This window comes from Catharus ustulatus, chromosome 9 (genome assembly GCF_009819885.2).
Source record: "Catharus ustulatus isolate bCatUst1 chromosome 9, bCatUst1.pri.v2, whole genome shotgun sequence".
NCBI classification, from domain to species: domain Eukaryota; kingdom Metazoa; phylum Chordata; class Aves; order Passeriformes; family Turdidae; genus Catharus; species Catharus ustulatus.
Window position 1 is genome coordinate 16,900,290 of NC_046229.1, and position 21,585 is coordinate 16,921,874.

The window sequence follows — 21,585 nt, forward strand, 5'->3', positions numbered from 1 at the left end:
GGATTTAGGGACAAGGGGAAATTACAAGGTGCTTACCTTGGAGCCTGGAGGAAAGTGAGGATTTGGAGCTGTGAAGGATTGAGTAAGGCTAATGAAGGTGGCAGAAGATACTGTTTCTGGGGTATTTTGATAAATAGGAGCATAGAATGGGTAATGCTTTGACTGTACAAGAACCAGGGAGAGGAACAAGCCTGGCTTAGACCTGGAGAAGCTGGCAGTACCCCGGCACGGGGGTAGAAGAAAGAGAAGACCTGTGTCAAGCAGTAACCTGAGGTGGTAGGCAGGGTGTCTAAAGTGAAGGAAACTGTAGGAAGACTGGGAGAGAGGATGGAGCAAGTGGTGTTAGGAGAGAGCAAAAAAGATGTGAGTAGTAGGGAGATAAAGAGGAAGGAAAGGGTAGAGCAGTGCAGCAAAGCTTTGTGTGGCTGGGGAGTGCAAGAGAAAAGGGGATGGGAGTCAGACAGCAGAGGTAGTGTGAAGGTGGAAAGGATGGAGAGATGGAATTATTCCAAGGTGGGAGGGAAGGGGAAAAGCAGATGAATAGGCAAATTATAACTAATGCAATAATTAACTGCTACAGCAGTAATCTGATTGTCACCCAAAAAAGAGGATGAGGCAGGGAGTTCGTGAGTGAGGGGGAGGCATGATCAGGCAGGTTGGCAGGGAAGCAGAAGTGGGCTGAGCCCAGTGGGGTGCAGAGGAAGCATGGCAGGGAGGAGCAGGAGCAGATGCTGGGGCTGTAGTTCCTATGGCAACATGTGAAGGCAAATGCAACCAGTGTGCCAACGTGGCAGCGTTAGCAGGGGACAGCTCGGTGCATTTCTGTGTTCCCCTCCTCAGGATGGGAGTGGAGCTGTGCACCATCCCTGGGCAGCAGGGCTCTGCCCCTGCAGGAACCAGCATGAGTTACTGGCACGTTTTGAGGCCCAGCTCCCTCACTGCTGCTAAATGTGTGTCTTGTGCTCTCTTTCTCCAATCCTAGGAATCCCAAAGCTCAGCAGAGCGACCGCTGCTGAGCATCTTGCCAGCAGTGAGGCGCCTGTGTGCCACATGGTGAGGGGCAGCTCTGCAGGGAGCCATGGGAGAGGGAACATCCCCCCTCCTCATGCCCACATGCCATGGGGCTGGGGGCTTAAATCTCCCATGTCCTGGCTCAGCATGTCCTGCTGCAGCTGGCACAAACCTCCAGGCACCTGCAGTGTGTAGGTGCCCTCCAGCAGGGCTGTCATAGTGTGAGGCCAGTTTGCCTACAGCCTCACAGGCTGAGGCCCTATTTTTCATTCAGTAATTTTGGCAGAGTTTTCCCTTCCTTTCTTACAGTTATCTCTTGTAATTAATCAGTAGTTTGGGTCTGCAGCTACTCCACACCATTGGGCTCATGTCCTACGCTAAACAGCTGGAGACAGAACATAAAGGCAAGTTTTCCTATGGCTCTGACACTCGGACAGAAAGAACAACCCTGCGGGTGTCCGACAAGGATGCTGCTCCTTTTATCCTGCCCCGCCGGAGATCCATCCGTCCCCGCAGCAGCGCTCGGGCTTTCCAACAGCAGAGGGAGCTCCGCGAGAGGAAGAAGAGCAGGCGAAGCCTGGCAGGAGCAGCCCGGGAAGGAGGGAGGCGGGCAGGGTGGACGGAGGTAACTGCAGGCTGCTCTGCTGCACCAGGTAGGGGGCTTTAAACAGCGCGAATGGATGAGGAGAAAAGGGGAATGAGAACGGGAGCGGTTGAAAAGCAGCCAACATGGAAATAAAATTCCAGGAGAACTTTAGGTATAAAAGACAAGAACGAGACAAGAAAAGATGTGACTGGGCGCTCTTTCTAAGATTTAAGACTTAGGCTAACTTCAGGGTATCTTGTGCTACATAGCTCTAAGGAGGAGGAAGGTATCAGTTACTTGGAGAGTGTTTTCTGTGTATTTAAGTGCCAAAAGGTCTGGCTGTGGGTTTTTTCCGAGGAGAATGCCCTGTGTTGAACACTGTTGTCATGTCAAATTAATTTCAGAAAGTTTTAGTGACACTTTGAGAAACTCCGGTGCTATGGGCTCACACCAGGATCAAAGGAAAGCAGTGAATATGCCTTTGTGGCAGTGGAAATGCACCCATTGGAAGCTGATGGCCATTTCTGCCACACTTGGGATGACAGCAATACCAGCCAGCCACATCACAGCCCCTACAAAGCCAGATTGTGCTATGACTCTCTAGCCACAGAGATCAGAGTAAGGAAATAAATATGTTGGTCTTTCCATCCCTTGTTCTCCGTGGTCCCGGGTGCAGTACAAGAGCAGGCATGATTCATTCTACTGTCTCTGGGCAACCCAAGGGAAAATCGCCTGCTAATTTCAGTTTCTGATGTCAGAACATATAATTAACCTGACAAAGCAAAACGTTATTTTAGGTTAAGACGTGATCAGACCTTCCTTCTCCCTCTTTCTAAATGATAATAAGTTGAAGGTATTTGAGGCTGGGGGAGGTATATGTTTGTGGTGGCTATACAGTGTTGGCAGTGAATTTGCTGCTCTTATGCCCTCCTCTTAGTATATAAAAATATTACCAGTGCTTTCTCCAATTAATTTATATTCAAGTCAAATGCAGAGAAAACAAATTATTTGGACATTAGAATAATCCTCTTCTCTGTCATTGCATGTGTGTGTAAAGGTGTCCTTCTTCCCACGTCATTGCAAAGGTGTCCTCCTTTGTATCAGTCTTTAGAAAAGGAGTTGAAGCAGGTTTTAAAATTAGCATGGTGAATGCCATGGTGGCTGTGCATAGGAATCACAGGAATACTTGGAATCTTTAAGATGTGTAGTTAGAGTGGATAGTGTGATGCTAGACTGACAGTGGATATGTAGTTGCAGAAGCTTTAGTGACTGGAATACTTTGGTTTACTGACATTGTATTTGAAAAAATACTGGGAAGAGGATTTCAGAGGTGTTGTTGCTATGTTTTCCCTTGGGCAAAATTGATAGAATGGAGCAATTGATTTTGTTTGATCTGTAATACGTACAGTAATTTCACGACTATAAGGCGCACCATTTTGACTAAATTTTTCCCCCGAACCCAGAAGTGAGCCGTATAGTCCGGTGCGCCTTATATAATGGACAAAGTTGCGAAATTTGCCAAATCGGAAGTGTGAGCCGCAATGGAGGGGCGGTGCTGTGGGAGCGCCGAGTCGCAAGCGGGGGGCAGGAGCGGGCGGCCACAGCCGGCAGGAGCCGCGCAGGGAGGGAGGGAGCTGCTGCCGGCCCCGGCCTGGGCGCAGGCGGAACAAGAAGCTGGGCGGCACCACCCTGGCCGCGGGGGCGGGGGAACAAGAAGCCGGGTGGCCCCGGCCCAGGCGCGCGGGGAACGAGAAGTGCGAGCCTGCAACAGCCCCGAGCAGAGCCTGCCCGGCGGCGGCATCGGAGCAGTGGTGGTGCAGCCCGGGCGGCCACGGGAAAGCGGCGGCGGTGGCACGGCCCCTGCGGCCGTGGGAAAGCGGTGACAAGCAGCGCAGCCGTGGGGAAGCGGGGAGAAGTGGCGTGGCTGCCACCGCCACGGGAAAGCGGCGAGAAGCGCCGCCACCGGCCGGGGGGAAGCCGGGACGCAGCGCGGCCGCGCGGTGGGAGCCTGGAGCCGTGAGCCATGCCAGCCGGTGCCGGGGGCGGGCGAGACTACTGGGGCTCGCTGCACAGGGAGGGCGCCTGGGGCTGTGTTTAAAGGCTACACCGATCTTTGAAAAATGTTTGCAAATTGAGCACCTGCCAGTAATTCGTTACTTTGTTGCGTGCCGCACAGCTCCTCACTGCAAAAAAAAAGTGCGCCTTATAGTCTGGTGCACCTTATATGATCTACAAAGTTGCGAAATTTGCCGACTCCTGGGGGGGTGCACCTTATAGTCCGGTGCACCTTATGGTCGTGAAATTACTGTACACATAACTAGCAGAGTGTGCTGTATTTAAAGTAAGAAGATTAAAATAGCTCATTTCAAGCAAAATCAACTTCTCTTAATGCTGTGTAGGCAAATCTGGGTTCTGTAGGCACCAAGGCACACAAAAAAAGCTGGCCTTTTGTAGTTCTTGAGGTGGGAAAAGAGCTCTAAGTACCTCTGGGTCCCTGATTAAGGAGCTCCATTTTAAAATAAGAGTTCTGTAGTCTCCTTCTACAGAATGACTGGTGGTTTCTTTGCTCCATGGTAAAATAGGAAGGCAGAGAGAAAATGCAGCATGTAGGATATAAATATTACTCCCTTATCCCTTTTTTTCCCTGCTGTTTTTGCCTGGTATTCCTCAAATTTGGGAGTTTTTTGGTGGTTGGGGGTTTTTTCATTGGTTTTGTTGTGGGTTTTTTTGTGGTGGGTTTTTTTTTAGTTTTGGTTTTGGGGTTTTTTTGGGGAGAGGGTTGTTTGTCTGGGTTTTTTTCTGATCTAGTTGGGTGAGTCCTTAATCTTCAGCCATTTGAATGATTGGAGATCAGTCATTTGCAGGCTCAGAGCATTTTGGTCCCACATACATTCTTTTTCCTCCGGCTGCTCAGAAAGCTTTGCCCAGCTGTGCACCTCATTACGCCCTTGTGGCTTGACTATTTTAAGGCAACTTATTCCAAAGGAATAACAAAATCAGCAAGGTCTAACTATTGTACCTGTGTGATTGGGGAAGTAAAGGTTAAGTGCTAGCACAGGTACAGCTCAGCACTCTGAAGATAACTGGCTTGCCATTTCTTTAAAGGCCACCATTGTCCTAGATCCAGGTAGAGCACTTAGGCTTTGTGTCACTCCATTTGCACATGGAGCCACAGCCATTTAACTGAGAAAGCCAATTGAGATCTGAAGGGGAAAGAAGGGCTTTCAGGCATGATTTGAAGAAAGAAATAACAGACTAAAATGTCCTGGGGAAAGCAGGGAAATTGTTCCAGAGAACAGGCCTGGACAAAGTGTGATACCTGAAAGCTTCTTTTGGTCTTACCCTGCTAATTCTGATTATGACAGGTTTTTAATTTTTATTTCTTTTTCACTCTCCATGTTTAGCATTTACTATTTGTGGAAATGGTGGCGAGCAGAAGAGGCAGAGATCATAGAAGCAGTAAAATGCAAAATTAAGAAAATAGGAAGAGCTAGATGAAGTGAACTGGAACAGACTAATGCCCCCTCCCAGCCCGCCAGTTCTAAAGATGTGAAGGTACTCAGCATCTCAGTGGTGATTCCTGCCTGGGCTCTGATCTGAGTATATAGATCCATGTTACCAGCCTCTGCATCTGACTGACACAGGCTGTATCTTGGGCTGGCCAAGCAATGTACAACCATATTCTTGCTTCTGCTAAAATAAAGTCCTGCCCTGGCAAGCTGCCAGGGTGAAGGGCAGGTTTGCCTGCAGCTCAGTTTATGACCTTCCTGCCATGCCTCCCATCTCCTATGATGCTGTGTGTTTTGTGACTTTATAGTCCTTTATTGATTAGTACAGAATGAAACAGACTGGCCATCTGTTTGTATATCCACTGGATGAAATTTGAGAACTCACAAAAACTAGGTCTTCTGTGTAATCAGAAGCAGCCAGCATGTGTTCCTGCCATCACTTGAACAACTTTGCTGAGCTGCAGTGTGATAACACACGCTGCTTGCAATGCACACCATCATGGCTGCTGCTCTTGTGTCAAAATACAAAGGTACTTGCTAAGAATGAGGCCTCATCCCCCAAATTATTAGAAATGGAACTGCACATTGGGTGGCTGACATATTATCACAAATTAAATAAAAGAACTGGTGAACACACTGTGGCGTTCAGGATGTAAGTAGAAACTGCTGTTTATCAAAAACAGTAATTCACTCATTTTTTCAGCACAAAGATAAGGTAAGCAATGATTTTTTTCCATCCAGGAAGTTCAGAAATTGGGAGAATCCCAGCCAGAATAGGCTGGGTCTCAAGGCCTCCAAGAGTCACTGTGTTTTTAATACAGAGGCTGCTGTGCCAGGTGTTTGAAGACAAGCATAATAGCAAAATATCTTCAGAAAGAGTGGTAACATGGGTCTGCATAATTGTTTATAATGGGGTTGCATAATGGCAAAGAAAGTTGGTTAGCAGAAATTTAAAAAAAAGAATTGATGGAATTACAAATTAACCTAGTAGGGACAGGGTTTTGCAATGCTTTTTATATTTGAAAAACATGGTTTTTTTTCTTTTCTTCAATATCTTTGGGATTGTCAGTAAAAATGTATTTAAAGCAGGATTGTCTGATAATTTGATTAGACTTTCTGAAAGCTTTGGCAATTTGTGCTGGTGATGGGGCAGACTGGTAGCATGGGATCACAGCCCTCAGCTTCTCCTTCCCTCTCTCTCTGAAGAGCAGAGCCCTTGAGCCCCACACCCCACGGCTGGCTCTCCATGCAACAGGCTCTCCACAGCCAGCTGTGGGCATGTGCAGAGCAGGCCCTTGCCAACATCTGCTTGCAGGACAATAAACCAGCTGCCAACACATGGATATGTTTTGCCTGGAAAGACAGTCTCGCTGCCACTGTGGTGGGCACACGGCACAGGGGTGGCACTAACGGGCAGGAGGGGTGGCAGTGGCAGATCAGGCTGACAAGTCTGACTGCATCCCCAGCCCCGGCTTCCTGCCCATGTGTCCTGGGTGAACACCTCAGGCTGAGCTGTTCAGCACTTAGAAACACTCTTTCTTGAAAACAGGTGGCCAGTAGCCAAAAAAAGTGACTCATATGCATCCTCCTCCTTATTTAAACCGGAGTGAGTCTTCCCCTTCATGCTTTGCCCATTCCATGAAGTCAAATTACCCTGTTTCTGGAATGGGGAAATCTCTTTTATGTAGCCATCTGCACTTTTTTCCAAGTACAACCAAGTACAACTACAACCTCATCTACTTCTTAATCATAGAACCATAGAATAGTTTGGGTTGGAAGGTATCTTTAACGGTTATCTTGTCTAATCCACAATACCAAAATTCTCATTCATCTTAAATTTGCTTGGGAAAAAAATTTGTCAGCCCACTCAAAGCCAGGAGTGAAATATTTCCCAGTATAGAATTTTCTCACTGTTTTCTGAGGAACCACTGGCACACTCTATTTTTGACACCATCTCTTCCTTATGTTCACCTTCTGCTGGTGTTCCTTTTGCACCTGGCTCCTTTGGACTGAACTTGGACACCTGCTGGACAATGTCATGCAGGTATATATGAGATGCACAGTATGGCTGTTTGACTGAAAGAAGGAAAGAACTGGAAATTATTTCAGAATAAATGGTCAGCTTTCAACCTGGCCAAAATCGTAACTGTTGGAGAGCTGATATTTTCTAAAAAACTTTTAATGATATGAGAATAACAATAAGGGTGAAAAATGTGACATATTTGGCTACTCAAGGTTATGGAATTTGAAAAATTGAAACTAAAATGCAGCTGTAAAACCAAACAGGATATCCTGTCAGGCATATGGCTGCATTGCTATTGCTCAGTTTTCTCAGCCACAAATCAAAATAACAATATTAGTTTATTTAATTGTAAAGGGCCAGTGTCAAAACTGTGCAAGTGGAAAAGAGCCATTTTCCCCCCACAGCCTCTATTTTCTGGCATCTTTTCTATCTCATGGAATAACTTGGGAGTTGGCTGACTTGTACTTTTGCCTATGGACTAAAGCAGAATAACAGAACAGTTGGGATTTTTATTTGCCTCAAACGGAGCTCTTTTAGATTTATAATTCCCCTCTCTTTTCTGTCCCACCTCAGCATGTCCTAGGTGGTCAGAGCCAGAAACAGCAACCTAGAAAGAGCTGCCCAAAAGTACTCAGGCGAGCCTGGGGAAGACCAAACCTGAAATAGTGGGACAGGTCTCTACCAGAGAAGCTTGAAAGAGAGGGTGTAGAGTGGTTTAAATTAAAACCCATTTGTGTTACCTTTAAAAACATACCAAAATGAGTGAAAAAACCCCAAACAAAACAAAAACCAAACAAGAAACCCAGCATATGTTCTGTAGGAGGTAAGTCCTTCACACTTGTGTTTGCCCTGTCGGAAAGGGAATCTTAATTGGATCTGGATCTGCCCAGTTCCAGGTGTCTTCTCTCTCGGATCCCCAGAGACATTTGTTTGTTTTGCTGGTGTGCCTCAGCTTGGCAAAGTGTCTTGATTGCTAAGTGAATGTGGATTCAGCCAGCTCTGACCAGCTCTGGCATCTGAAAAAATCCTTTTTTCTTCCGCTTGAATTTCTCTGCCAGCTGCCTTCAACTCAGGATTTCCCAGCCAGCAGCTCTTGTTATTATCTGTTTTCACTTGCCTTGATGTTTACCAGATTGGATTGCTTTTACCTCTATTAACCCTCCCTCACTGTGGAGCCCCAGTATTACACACCCTATGTGCCTTGGCCACTGGGTCAGAGCAGAAATAAATAAATAGGTAATAAAATCACCTTATTGAGAAAACAGTGAGGTCTAAAATGTTGGACAAAAATAACACAAGTGATGATGATCTCAGGGAAAAAAATAACTAAAAGGCCAAATGAAGGTAGTAAAAATCAAAGCTTAAAATAATTGACAGCTCATTAGACTAAATCTGAGCTCTGCTAAAATTCCCCACTAGATGAAAACTCTGGTATGAAAATAGTGCTGAACAGCTGAGAGCAGGACAAGCTGGCCTGATTTTTTCTGGTCTCAGAAGTGAATTGTTGCTAAGAAGTGCTTTCATTTGTAACCTTAGATACATCATACAGTCATTTAGATCAGAACGTCTGATTAAAAATGCATCTAAAAATATAAAGGGGAAATTCTCAGTCTTTAAAGGGACATAAAGCTATTCTGAACAAGTACCAAAAGATCACTTCCTATCTCCTCCAAATCTTGAAAATGTGGAGAGGAAATAAAATATGGAAAAGAGGAGCTTGTATATTTATTTATTTATTTTTTAAATTCCATGCTGATCAAGACCAATATACTTTCAAATGTAGTTCAAAAGACCCGCAGGTCTGGTCACGTGTCGGCTCAGTGTTCAAGACATTTTTAAGGATATCGGTGCCTTTTCAGTTAAAGGAGAAAACGAATTTTCTGGTGGATTTCGGGGTGAGGATGAGGGTCAGTTCGGCTTCTTCCTCAGTGTCCTGCATTCAGCCCCTGGAGCCGCCGTGGAGGAATCTGTCCCTGCGGTCCCAGCGGTGCCACCCCCCGCCCGAGCTAAAGCTGCCTTCGACTTTTTGGCTCCCTGAGGGGCTCAAGACAGACAAATAAAACAACTTTCCTCCTTCTCCATGATAAAATTTTAATAATTAAGTCATGCAATTTGAACTTGTCACTGTTTTATCTGGCTCACGCAGCACGTTCCATTTACCTGCGCACCGAGAACACCGCACGGGCTCTGCCGACCGGCGCTTCTCTCCCGCCCCGCGCCCCAGCGCAGCCCCGGCGGGTCCCGCCTCCGCCCCCGGCCCGCGGGCACCTGAGCGCGGCGGCTGCGCGGGGGGCGAGCGGGCGGGGCCGGCCCAGCCCGGCCCTCACATGCGCGGCGCCGCGGGAGCCATTGGCCGCCGCCCGCCGGCCCCGCCGCCGCCGGCAGCCGGTGCTGTCCGCTCGCCGAGCCATGCGGGTGCGCGCTGCAGGGCGCTGCTAGGAGCCGAGCCCGCCCCGCCTCTGCCCGCCCGCATGGCAGCGCCGCGGGACTGACCGCCGCCGAGAAGCTCTGCGCCCCCGCCGCACGCACGGCTCGGCTCGGCTCGGCTCGGCCGGGCGGCTCTCGGGGTCCGCAGCCCGCAGAGCCGTCCCTGAGGTGAGCGAGCGCGGGGCCGGCGGGAGGCGCTCGGGCAGGCGGCGGAGGGGCGCGGGGAGGGGGCGGCATCTTCACCGGCGCCCCCGCCGCTCCCTCCCCACGCTTTCCGTCGCGCTTCTCTTTATCTTTTTCTGCGTGCAGACCGGCCTGGGCCGGTTCGCCGGTGCTGCTGTCAGCGCCCGTGTGCCGGCGGAGCCCCGGGGACGGCTGCGCTCGTGGCGCTGCTCTCCCGCGGGATGCGCATCCGCGCAGGACGTGCCCGCATGGGCGGGGGGCAGCGGGGCTGGCCCGGGCGGCTGTGGGAGCACGGCGTGGTGCTGGGGAATGCGGCTGGAACTGCGAGGCCAGTGGGGTTGGATCCGGCCCCTCCGGGGGCCGCCAGCTGTGCGGCTTTTGTGTGGGGTCAGCTGTGCTTCGTGTTGCAGCGCACGGAGATTGAAGGGGCCCAAGCTAGTCAATAAAGCACATCTTCAGGGCAGAGCCAGCCCTTGTCAGATAACCATCTCTGTTTTTTTCGAGGCGCGTCTCCTCCCTTCCCCCTGCTCCCCAGTACGTGGCAATGCCGACTCCTGCTCCTTTAGGATCCCTGAGCTTGGCACAGCAGCTCGTGTCTTGCAACCTCCATTTCCCCCCATCACAAGTGCTGCCACTGCTCTTAAACAAACACGAATTGAGGCGCAGAAGCCTTGTGACTTGCCCAGCATCCTTTAAGGGAGCCGGTCTGCGGTCACTGGGGGGATTCAGGCTCTGCGTTTGCAGCACGCCTGCAGCCCGTGGCACTTTCTCCTCTGGACGTTCCCAGCGTGTAAGAGCCATGAGATAGGTTATTCTGACTTGAAAATGGAGGACGGTAGTGGTGGTGGTGTTGTTTGGTGGATAAGTCTTAGCAGTACTTCCTGTAATGGTGGTGCTGAAAGTGATTTTTAGTTGACTTAGCCGCTGGTGCAGAGAGCACTTTGGGGTACCTGCTACTTGTAAGCTTTGCCAGTTACAGCTTTAAAAAATCCTCAAACACTACAGGGAAGTATTTGGTTTTTTTTTCAGTGTTATATCTATCACTGTGATAGGAAAGGATAGTATTTTCTGCCTCTAAAACTGAAGGTGGGGAATGACAATGCTTACTTGTTTGGAAGAGAGGGCTTTCGGATGGGAGAAATTTGCATGAACGGGGCTCAGATTTTAAACACGCAGCTCTGAGCTATCAGAAAAAGCACTCTCGTGCCAGATGGGGTAGCAAGACCCTTTCTCTATTGCTCTTTTTTTTTTTTCCTCTTTTATTTCTGTCTTACTTGTTGGTTTTGGTAGTGGTGTTTTGTTTTTTTCCCTTCACCTCTTCCTGGAGGCAAAGGAAACCATCTTTCTTCAAACTTAGGGTAAGGTTAGTGTTGTTTTTTTGCTCTTGATTGCCATCTTAAATTAATTCACCAAGCCTTACTTGGGGCCAGGATCCTATTCATTCTTTGTGCCTTACCAAATGCCCTGTAAACCTTGTATTGTTAGTTGGAACTGATTTATGAGGTCCTGACCTAGGAATATACTTCTGTGGCTATATTTTTTTTTACACAATTTTCTCCTGTGTCTCTAGGAAGGCATTGCCTTTATAGTAAAGTCATTTGGTGCTTTGCCTGTATCTTGCTTATTGTCAAAAACACTTTCCTGCACATAATAGCAGGGAATATTAAATAGATGCTGTTATTTGTAATTGTGATTACTTCAACACAAAAGATGAAAAGTTTACAACGGCTGTGTGAGATTGTGTGGGGAAGGAAGCAGCGTTAAGCTGTCATTTGTTTTGTAAGATCCAGGTATGCACAATAGATATCTCTACCAGTCCTGACATCCTTGAGGGGATAGTAATCTGTCCGGCGTGTTGAGGTCTGGAAAAGGAATTCTAAGTAGCAGTACCAACAATGAAGAAAAACTGCTGCAGTCACAGGAAGGTAATTATTAATAGGAGCGAAACTCTGTAATAACAATGCAGAGAGAGTGAAAGCACTTGGGTGCTTGCCCTGCAAAGATTAACATTGTACTGACACATAGCTGTACACCTGAAATGTAATTCTTGCTTTCTTGGCCCTCTGTGCCTGTTGCCTCCTTCTCTTGTGTACCGATACATAAGTGGTGGTACAGGGATACCACAGCTGTGCCTCCTGTTTATGGACAGTTTGCTTGCCTGCATGCCTGGATAGGCAGGAAAAAAGCTAATGCTGTTTGTGCTGGGCTGCCAGTGACAGGAGGATAAGAGAATAAAGGCTAGTGGGGAAGAGGGTATGTCTGTCCCTGTGGTCAGAAGCACTTGCAGCTATGTGTGTTGTGGCTTGGCACAATTTTATAGGAATGAATTGTACTGGAGTTTCCTGGGTTGATGTTGGTTCTTCTGAATTCTCTAGGTCTTCCCATTTGTTCTGTGTATTGAGGTTCCATTCAAAGTCTGTTAAAGCCAGTGGCAGTAAGTGGATTTTGAATCAGGCCCTGTCCACAGGCTGAGTTTGTTACCTGCTGTGTGTGTTCTCTGTCAGCACCAGCAGCTGCGTCAGGTCCTGCTTCTGTGGCAGGAGGCTTGGGCTGCCTGCAGCCAGAGTGCTAAGTCAGCACCCAGCCCAGGGGCTTCCTTTGCTTTCTCCTGCACCTCTAGGAGCCAGAGGGGAGTTTTGGTGCTGGTACATGGACCCTGTGATCACTGAGTTAGTGCCTGAGACTTAATGCATTTAATCTGTGTGGGGCTGCTGAAGGCTGTTTTGCTGAGAAGGAGCTTGAGTCACAAATGGGGGAGCATGAGGGAACTCAGTAAACAAGTTTCTCAACTGGGCGCCAAAAAAAACCCGGGAGTTCCAGGGTAAGTATTGCATGAAATAATGAACTCTGAAGGTTTTCATTTCCTTTCAAAAAAGCAGTCTTTATCTTCCAATTCACGAAGTTGCTGTAGATCCCTAAATACCATAAAACACAATTAGCAGTATTTGTTATACTGAGATGTTACATAGAATGGCACAGAACATTAAGTGGGAAGAACAAAACCTGTTATTTCAGTTTTTGCTGTTTATTCTTCCATTTCTTGCTAGCATTGAAATAGGGCTGCATAGTTCTCCTTTTGTGGCTTTTTTTCTGTTTTATTTATTTATTTATTATCTCAGTGGTGGGAAGACTATATCCTAACCAACATAAAAAGAAAAAGCTACTGCTGTGTTAAGAAAAATGGAAATATTTTTCCCCAGAAACTTTACATTTCGATAAAGACTTGCCTGTGCTTTTGTATAAGTGACATTTTAAGCATGTTTTTTTAAAAAAGCAGTGAAAAGCCTGTGGACTTCACTGTGCAAAGACTTGTGTTCATGACTGATTTTCCATGTATGCATAGTTTCATGAGTCCACATGCATACAGGAGGCTCTCTGGGATCGCACTAGTGCTACTGGGTCTTGGAAATGTTTATTTTTGGTTGTGATGATGAGCTGCTGTGGGTCCACACAGGGCTGAAATATGAAGAAAGGTGTTTGTGAAAGCACTTTTCTAGCAGTTACTAGCATTATGTTTGGTGAAAGCCATTATAATTAGTGTTTCAAGGCTATCCTGTGCCTCTAACCTTGAGAACACTTGGAGCTACATTTTTTGACTTGTTTGCATTGGGGATGGGTTTGGCTCAAGATCATTTGGTCGGAGCAAATTGAGTACAATTTTCTTTTAGCCATATAACAAAGAATAGGTACCAATTGCTTGCCAAACAATTTCTCCCCTCAGAGATTACAAACATATTTAGGAAAGAACAAAGCCAGGATTTCTAGTGTTTAACTTCTTGAGAATCGTCTTGGTTTTGGCATGTTAGAAAGAAAAGTGCGTCACAAGTCAAGTTGGCACCTAATACTGTCAGTAATACTAATTTCCACATCATTAATTTTAACTGACACTGCTTCAATCTTTCTCTTACCACAAATTTATTTAATTAAAAGAATTGAAGCTCTTTTATTTCTATATTCTCTTCAGCTGTGGCGAGAAAAGGTTCTTTTCCCCCTTCAGGAAATGGATAGGAAGAGAAGTTAGAAGATATTCATGTAGCAACTGCCAGAATGTTCAGAAAGATATCCTTGGAAAGAGAGAACATGTTTTCATGAAATCAAGCCAGCAAAATGCCACTTTTGCCCAACACTTGGAGGCAAGCAGTAGTATGGGAAGTGAGTATGGCTGCACCAAGGACTCGTTTGTTATAACTGTTTTAAAATAAATACCTTAGTTTTTTTTCCTCTCCCTCTTCAAGTATAAATCAGGATATGAAACCATATTGTTCATGTAGCCTCAAAACTAATATTCCTTCTTTCCACTTGAGCTTTTTCCTCAGAAGTGATTTGTTCTCAGACTGAAGTAATTGCAACATCCAAGACTTTAGAAGCAATTGCGGTGTAAAATACAGCCACCCTTAGGGAGGAGGAAGGATAGTTGTTGCTCAGATATTTTTTCTTTTTGGAGGCCCTTTTTTGTTGAAGGTAACTGATTAAGAAGCAGAAAGAAACAGACTGAAAGCATGTGGCATCCAGCAGTGGGTGAGGATAGTGTTTGTTTATTCATCAGGGTCTTGCTTTTTGTATGTATTGTGTGATCAATAGAAGAATAGTCTGATTCTTGTGATCTGCCTTGCTCCTTGTTAGTGTTAAAAAAACCAACGAAACAAAAACCCCTCTGTATATGGTCTTATCAAAAGTTAGACATCTCAGGCGTTCTACCTTATGATAGTCTACTTTGAAGACTGGAAAATTGGTAGTAGAAGATTTCTCAGACCTAAGGGGTGGGCACTACAGATAATGAAATGCTGTTGTTACCTTTTGCCATCAGATTATCTCTTCAAACTGTTTGCTGTGCATGTAAATAAAAAAACCGCACAGTTCTCAAACTGGAGTTTCAAAATCTCTCTGTTCATTTGCTCAGGATTTTTCTGAGTTGTATCTCCTGATGATTTCCCTAGCATGGTTAGAGCATGGATGAGGTGGATAAAGTATATGTTGCTGTTTTAGATGTCTTGCCTGTGACACTCATATGGAGCTGGTAAATACGATGAGACCATCTGCTGGGGACAGTGATGCTCAAAATGAGCCCCCTCCTTGCATTCCTCATGTAAAGATACACAGAGAAAGTAAAAACCTCATGCATGAAGGCTCTTTATAGTCCTTCTGATGATGCAGTGAGACAGGCTCCTACCTGTCCTCATGCAACCTAATGGCTACAAAGTCACAGCCAAGATACAGCTTTGTCTTTTTTTCCTCTCTTGGACTTCATTCTTTACAAGTCAGCATTGAGATAAGTTTCTTTATAGAAGGTATTTCTCATTGCCCTTGGGTCCCACAGAAGCCAGGGCTGCCCCACCTCTAGTGTTTTCAAGTCTGGCCAGTGGCACAGATACCAACGTGCCTTTTAAAAACAGGGATTTTTTTGTACGGAGAAGATTTTGAAGCACTTTACTCTTGCTGCACTGATTTTCCAACCTGTGATTACAGCTTTAAGGACAGAACAAGTGCATGGGATGTATATATGAATGTGATGGCTGAATATTTACCTGTTCTTCACTCGTTGCAGAATAGGAAGGAAAGGAAGCTTACATGCTTTCAGCTGGTGTGAGAACTTGAATTAAAAATGTGGACACCTGCAGTTATCCCAGTGCAGGCTTGCTGAATCTGTGGATGTATTTTGATGTGTGCACATAAAAAGTTGATTTTGTTTTTCGTGTTATGACAATAAAAAATATATGGTTTGTTGTTGGTCTCAAACTCATTAAATAACCAAGCTTATACAACACTGATTTGGTAATCATTGAAAATAACCTTTCGGTTCAAGAGCTTCCCCTGTGAAAATTAATATTTTATACAGAAGTGTTGTGTAATAGACATTTTGTTGCCTTTGCAGTCCTGCACAGAGGAACACGGTGTTAAGCTGATGTAGTTTGGATTGTTCTGTATAAATTTGTCCATTAAACCAATGTAAATACCAGTGAATAATGGGGAAAAAGAAGTCCATATTTCATATTTATAAATGGTGCTTTGTGTACATGGAGAGGGAGGATAGGAGGTGCTTTGGTGTGACAGTCTCTGCATTAAAACTTGAGGGAGCAGTGTTAGAGGTAGTGGACTGGCTTGCTTTGTTTCCAGACACCACTATGGTTACACACACTTTCCACATGCATTAGCAATTGCCTTCATCAAGGATGCATGGAGGAACCAGACTTCACGGTTAAGCCAACTGTTTAAAAATACAAACTGAGAAGTCCACATACAGGGTTTCTCTCAATGGCTGCCATCCAGAAACTTTTATGTACTTATTTTCTGACTAATTAAATTGAGAAACAAAGCCTAACCTTCCTAGTTCAGCAGAGGAGCTGACAAAAGGGAAATGAAACTTTTCATGCGTTTGAGTTTTTTTAAGTAATGTTTGCTGGTTTATAACCCATACTAAATTTCCTCACAGTTTTTTCTTGTTGGCCTTGATAGTAGAGAGAAAGGGAAAACTGGCTTGATAGTTTTGCTCCTCTCATTTTTCTGTCCTTCTGACAACAAATCTATTGGCTCTGGAAACAAGAAAGTGGAGGAATGCAGATACATAGAGGTTGTTGGTGCTGCAGAAATTGTGAGTTTAACCAGTGCTGGTGTCCCAATGAAAAGTGGGTAGGAAAGTGTCTAACAGAAGAGTAATAGAAGAAAAATCTTCTTAGAAAAAAGAGTGGACTGAGAGAAACAAAATTGTGCTCTAGCAGTCATTCAGAAAAGTGAAAAATGTGCGGGTTTGGACAAGGTTCTTTTTCCAGTGTTTAAAACTTGTATTTATGCTATGTTGATTTTTGTTTTTTTAGTGAATGTTAATTTAGGATGTACTTAGATTGAAAGTTGAATTTAAATGTCTTTATTAGCGTTGATCAGTTTAACCCAAACAGATTTTAAAGAAAGAAACTACCGCGGCCAGAGATACAGGAGAACAAAGATAGTAAAGCCTGGAAATAAAAACATGAGAAACATGTGAAATTACAAAAGAAAACAGTAATACTGAGACGTAGGAAATGAGATAACTGTGAAGTATGAGTAAATATAACATAAAATTATAAAGCATGAGATTATATTTACTGTTCTGGAAGTGGAAAATTTATGGATTCTGTTTGTTTGAGGGTGTCTCATTCCAGAAACAAGGCTTTTATGCTCACAGTGGGATGGCCAAGTTTTCTCTGTTTGGAGTCAGCATGAAAGCAAAGTATTTGAAAAAATCATTGCATGAAATATAATGGGTACCTGAATCTTACGGGTTGAATTAATACAAGCCTGGTTTTGACTAATGGCTTGCACGTGCCCCATTTGTATTTTAAGATTGTCGTCGGTGCACAGGGGCCCAGAGCAGCCTGGAAACAGCCAGTGTGCAGCTGGTCAGCATGAGGAGCAGAGAACCCTTTTCTGCTGTTTGTTTTGTGCATGAAGAGAGCATGGTGGCCTCCACACTCTCATAGCTGCTGATTTGTCACCTCATCCATATGAGGTCTTCTTCAGTGTCTGATTATTTACCTGTCTGCTGTTTGGACTTAGATCCCTGCTGCCATCTGCTAAAGAGTGTAACACAGAGCTATCAACAGCAGCCCCCTCTCATGCCTGTGGGTCAGGCATTGAGTTAGCTGTAGCAGGGAGAAGCTTTGCCTGCTTGACCAGCAAGGTTTGATTAGTTCATGTCTTTGCTTTATTTCTGCTGTCTGCAGCAGAAGAGGGGAAGTGGGGAGGAGTTTGCATGCAGCCTCTGACTCAGGGATGGGGGAAGAGGACGTGGCCACCAAGGGAAGGGAGGCAGAGAGCTCCCAAATTAAACTGGGTGTTGGGTGTCATGTGAAAAACTGCAGCAAGGCCCTAGAATGGACAATGAACTCTGCAGGGAGTGGCAGTGGGATCCTGTTGGATCCCATGTAGCAGGAGCAACGCCTAAGGTGCTTTCCAAGGGGAGTGTGGTTTCAAGACCAGCTGGAGCAAATTTGAGCTTGCACTGCTGTTGAAAGGGGAATCCTGCCTTCCAGCCCACCCTCTGCTTTGGGCAAGATGCCTTTCCCAGGCACACACCATGGAGAGAGCAGGAATGTTAAGTAGCAGGGTGGCCACAAATCAGCTTCAGCTATTTGCAAAACTTACTCAGAGATAGCAACAAAATCTGGTATTCATCTGGTTAGGTTACATGCTGCTTTTGACGGTATTTCTATAGTAGGTATCTGTGCTGGGGTTTTTCTTCTCTCTTGATGGCATGACACTTTTTCTGTGTGCTGGTTTGTTGTTTTTCTTATGCAGCAGCAAGGGAGGAAGATGGCATTTTAACTGAAGAGATTGTCAAATGTGTGCTGTTCTTGGGGAACTTGGAGATATATGTGGAACTGAGAATTATTCAGCTGTGCTGAAATTAAAACTCTAATGACTGGATCTGCTTACTTATTTAATTAGCTAAGGTTGTTGATTTTTTTCCCCCCAAAATCTCTACTTCTTCCCCAAAAATACTGTGGCTTCCCTCCCTTTCCTTTCTCTGCAGAATTCATAACAATTTGTTCTGAGTGCATTGTTTGGGTTCTTTTCACTCTGTTAACAATGATTATTTCCCTGTTAAAAGCATCAGAAGTATTGTTTTCCTTAATAGAAGAGATGTTTGATCAAGTGACTGTACAAATGGAGGCAGCCACATGTAGGCTACTGTATGTAGGACGTGGCATTTGGAGGTTGCACGTGTTGTGCCTCAAGTGCCAAGTGCCTGGCTGTGATTCAGATGAAATTGGCACTGGCTGATGCCAACACCCCAATGTAAATGTGGTGTCTTTCCCTATGCTGTAGGGCCCTGAAAGGAGACTATTGAAGTGAGTTGAGTGCCAGAGGGGACGAGGTTAAAAGAGAAGTGGTGCATGTGCTCCTTATTTAATCTCCTTCATAGCCACAGTCCCACATACTCACTGTACCAGTGGGTGTGTATTCTTGTATCAAAGCAGATGTTTCTGTAAGAAAGATGTTGCTTTGTTTTAATAAATGGAGATTGTCACTTCAAAAGTGGGAGAGGGAGGTGAAGGAAGTAGCATAAAGTGAGAATTTGTCAAGTGGGATTTGGAACAAAATCCATGAGAATTTTTGTGGTAAGAACCGTGGGGAAGAGTTCTTCACTAGTCTTGGCATTGCCCAAACATCTACTTATGCACTGCTATGATTTATGTAAGAATTTCTGCTTTTAGATTGGTTTTTTATTTGGTTTTTGTTTGTTTTAAACCAAAATTTTGTGTTTTGTTGTTTGTTATCCTTCACATTTCCTCCAGGTATGATCCAATCTGTGTGCTCAGCCTGTTCTGGGAAGGGGGGGTGGCAGTGATGGACCTCAGCAGTCTTTCAGATTGTGATTCAGCTCTTGAAGACAAGCTCTCCTGTTCTTCCATGCATTACCAAGTGTGGTGGTGGTGCTATTCAGCCTCTCCTGGCCCCTTTCCTTAAATGCTGATACATTCTTAGAAAATACAGTCCTACTTTGAAGGTGGGAACTGCCTTTGCCTGCTGTTTGTGGGAATGGCTTTGGGGTGGTGCTGAGGAGGGATTGGAGGGCATGGTGATCTCTGTTTAGGCCCTTCTTACATGGCTCTCTGACCTTGTGAAAAAAAAGGGTTACAGAGGCATCCAAGGTGAATGGCCCCGTGGCTATGAGCATTTTCTGTTAGACCTAGAGTATGATCCAAAGGTCTGTTCTGAAGTCTGCTTGCTGTAGACCTTTGGAAAGTATCTGGTCACAGTTTATTTCTTCCATGTATTTAAAAACCTGGAGTCTCTGAAAACTCCAGTTCTGCATAAAAAGATTTGCTTCTCCTGAGATCACCTGACCACCCCCAAGCCCTTTCAAGAAGAAAAGTCTATGAGGCATATTTTATTTGAGGACTTGGCAGTGTTTTCCCCATCTCCTTATCCTGGTCTCTACTTCTAAGAAGAAACCTGGAACAGCAGGTTCCTGCTGACCTTTAAAATGATCTCGCCCTGACACAGGGCTTGTTCCTGTATGCTTCTGAGTGCCAGTGGGTGCCAGCCCTGAAAAAGCCTCAGAAAAAATTAAAGGGAGATTGGGGGGCAGGGAGGAGGGCAGGTTGGTTTGCACTTTTTCTGCAGTGGTTTGGGAGCAGCTCAGGTGGTTGAGTGCCCTGCTCTTGGTGCTGGGTGCAGACCCCCATGGCAGAACAGCTCTGCTGTGGTGGAGGCTGGGGGCTGAAGCAGGGGATGCAGCTGGTCGTCCCTGACTGTGGAGCATCTCTGCTCTGGAGGGCTGTCCCTGTACCGTGTACCTGGAGCTTGCTGCCCTCGCAGTGAGCACCAGCTGCACTGGTGTTGGCACAGTGTGCTGTGGTTGGCAGTGCTAGGAACGCCTTGGGCACACAGCAGTGCTGCTTGGGGTGCAGCAAGGCAGTGGCAGCCAGCCGGCTGCATGGAGTCCTGTAGAATCCTGCCTGTTGCTAAGGGACTCCTTTTGGATATGGAGCAGCATTGGTTTACACAGCAGCTTTCCCTGTGTTTGTTGATTGGAGGCAATTACTGTAAAATACTTGATTTATAACAAGGCATACTTCATAAGCAACAAACTAAAATAAATATTCATGAATTACCTGCTGGAGTCTGGCTGTTCTTTTTGCTGGGTTGTTGCTTTCTGTCTGTGTGCTCTGCACAGCCCTGGAGCCTCTGGGTCTCTGGAGTTGAAGACAGCCTGTGCTGGGTCTTAGCTGGTGGAAGTTATGGACTGAAGAAGGAGGGGGACAATCCCACTTCTCTATTTTGTTCATCCCAGAGGATAGAGTTGTTTTCCTGAGATTTTTCCAAGCAGCTCATTTGACTCAAGGTGGTCTGCTTGCCTGGCATAAGGCTGTAATGCAGTAGCTGAAGTGTCATTTGTGTGGAGCATGTGGCTGTGCAGCTACCACATCACTGGGGGCTTTTGTGGTGGTGTAGGGAGGTGATGATGTAGAAGTAGCAGTGTTCTTGGTTAAGTTAGCATGAGCCAGTATGTTTAAGAAAATGTGGGAAATGACAAATTGCTCATTTGGGATCTACGCTCTTTAAGAATAGGACGGCTCATTTAAGTAGTTCCAAAGTTATTACAACAAGGATGTGCTCAGTCTTCCCCAGAGATGAAGCACTGTCAGCAAAAGGATGAGTAACCTTTGTCTTCTGTATTGCAGAGTGGCATTCCTCTGACCCCTGCTACCATGACCACTTTGGCCAGTTTGATTCACAGCAGTTTATTTTTATATAGGAGGAGTCTGTGGCGCTTGTCAAAATGAGGAAGTGATCATCAGAGTCTGGCTTGGTATTCCTGCTGCTGGAGCCTTCAGGAGCCAGCACTCAGCCCAGCTGAAGCCAGAGGAGGAGGGTGGAGAAGCACAGCCTGATCAGGTACTGAGCCACTAATGGGAATAGTTGTCTGATGCACAGTTAAGTTATAGATGATCATTAGTTATAAAAAGTTACATTCTTTAGAAGGTCTTGTTAACGTGTGTGATGCAATGGAGACCCAGTAAGGACAGCCACATCTGTGGGCCTGGCATGGCTCCATTTATGTGTCTGAGTTCTGGACCAGGTCTGAGGTGAACATAAATGTAATATGTTTTCTGGGGTATTTGATATGCACATCTAATGTGCAACACCATTCAGTATGTGTTTGCAAATACCATTTTCAGGCTTCATGTAAGTTGTAAACAATGGGCTAGTAATAGTCTTAACAAATGTTTGAATGTTGAAGAGCAGTTTGATGTCTTGAGGAAAGGTTTTCCTCAGCTTTATTCTTTGTTCTAGTAGGGACACTTCAGTGCTAGCTTTTGATGAGCAGTATGTTATGTGGGAGATGTAGAGCAGAACAGAGA

The 21,585-nt window shown here is 45.6% G+C and overlaps 1 protein-coding gene across 3 annotated transcripts in view; it reads left to right on the forward strand.

Annotated features, from left to right (window-relative positions):
- Positions 1-1,375: 1,375 nt before the first annotated feature.
- LRRC8D (leucine rich repeat containing 8 VRAC subunit D) overlaps positions 1,376-21,585 on the forward strand; it is a 60,291-nt gene continuing 40,081 nt past the window's right edge. The window contains exons 1-2 of one of the 3 annotated variants that reach the window (XM_033067698.2): positions 1,376-1,664; positions 20,979-21,118. The gene's annotated coding sequence lies outside the window, so the exon portion shown is untranslated. Of the gene's footprint in view, positions 1,665-9,631; positions 9,725-20,978; positions 21,119-21,585 lie in introns of those variants that run through there. The other 2 variants (XM_033067697.2, XM_033067700.2) reach the window with 2 other exon arrangements.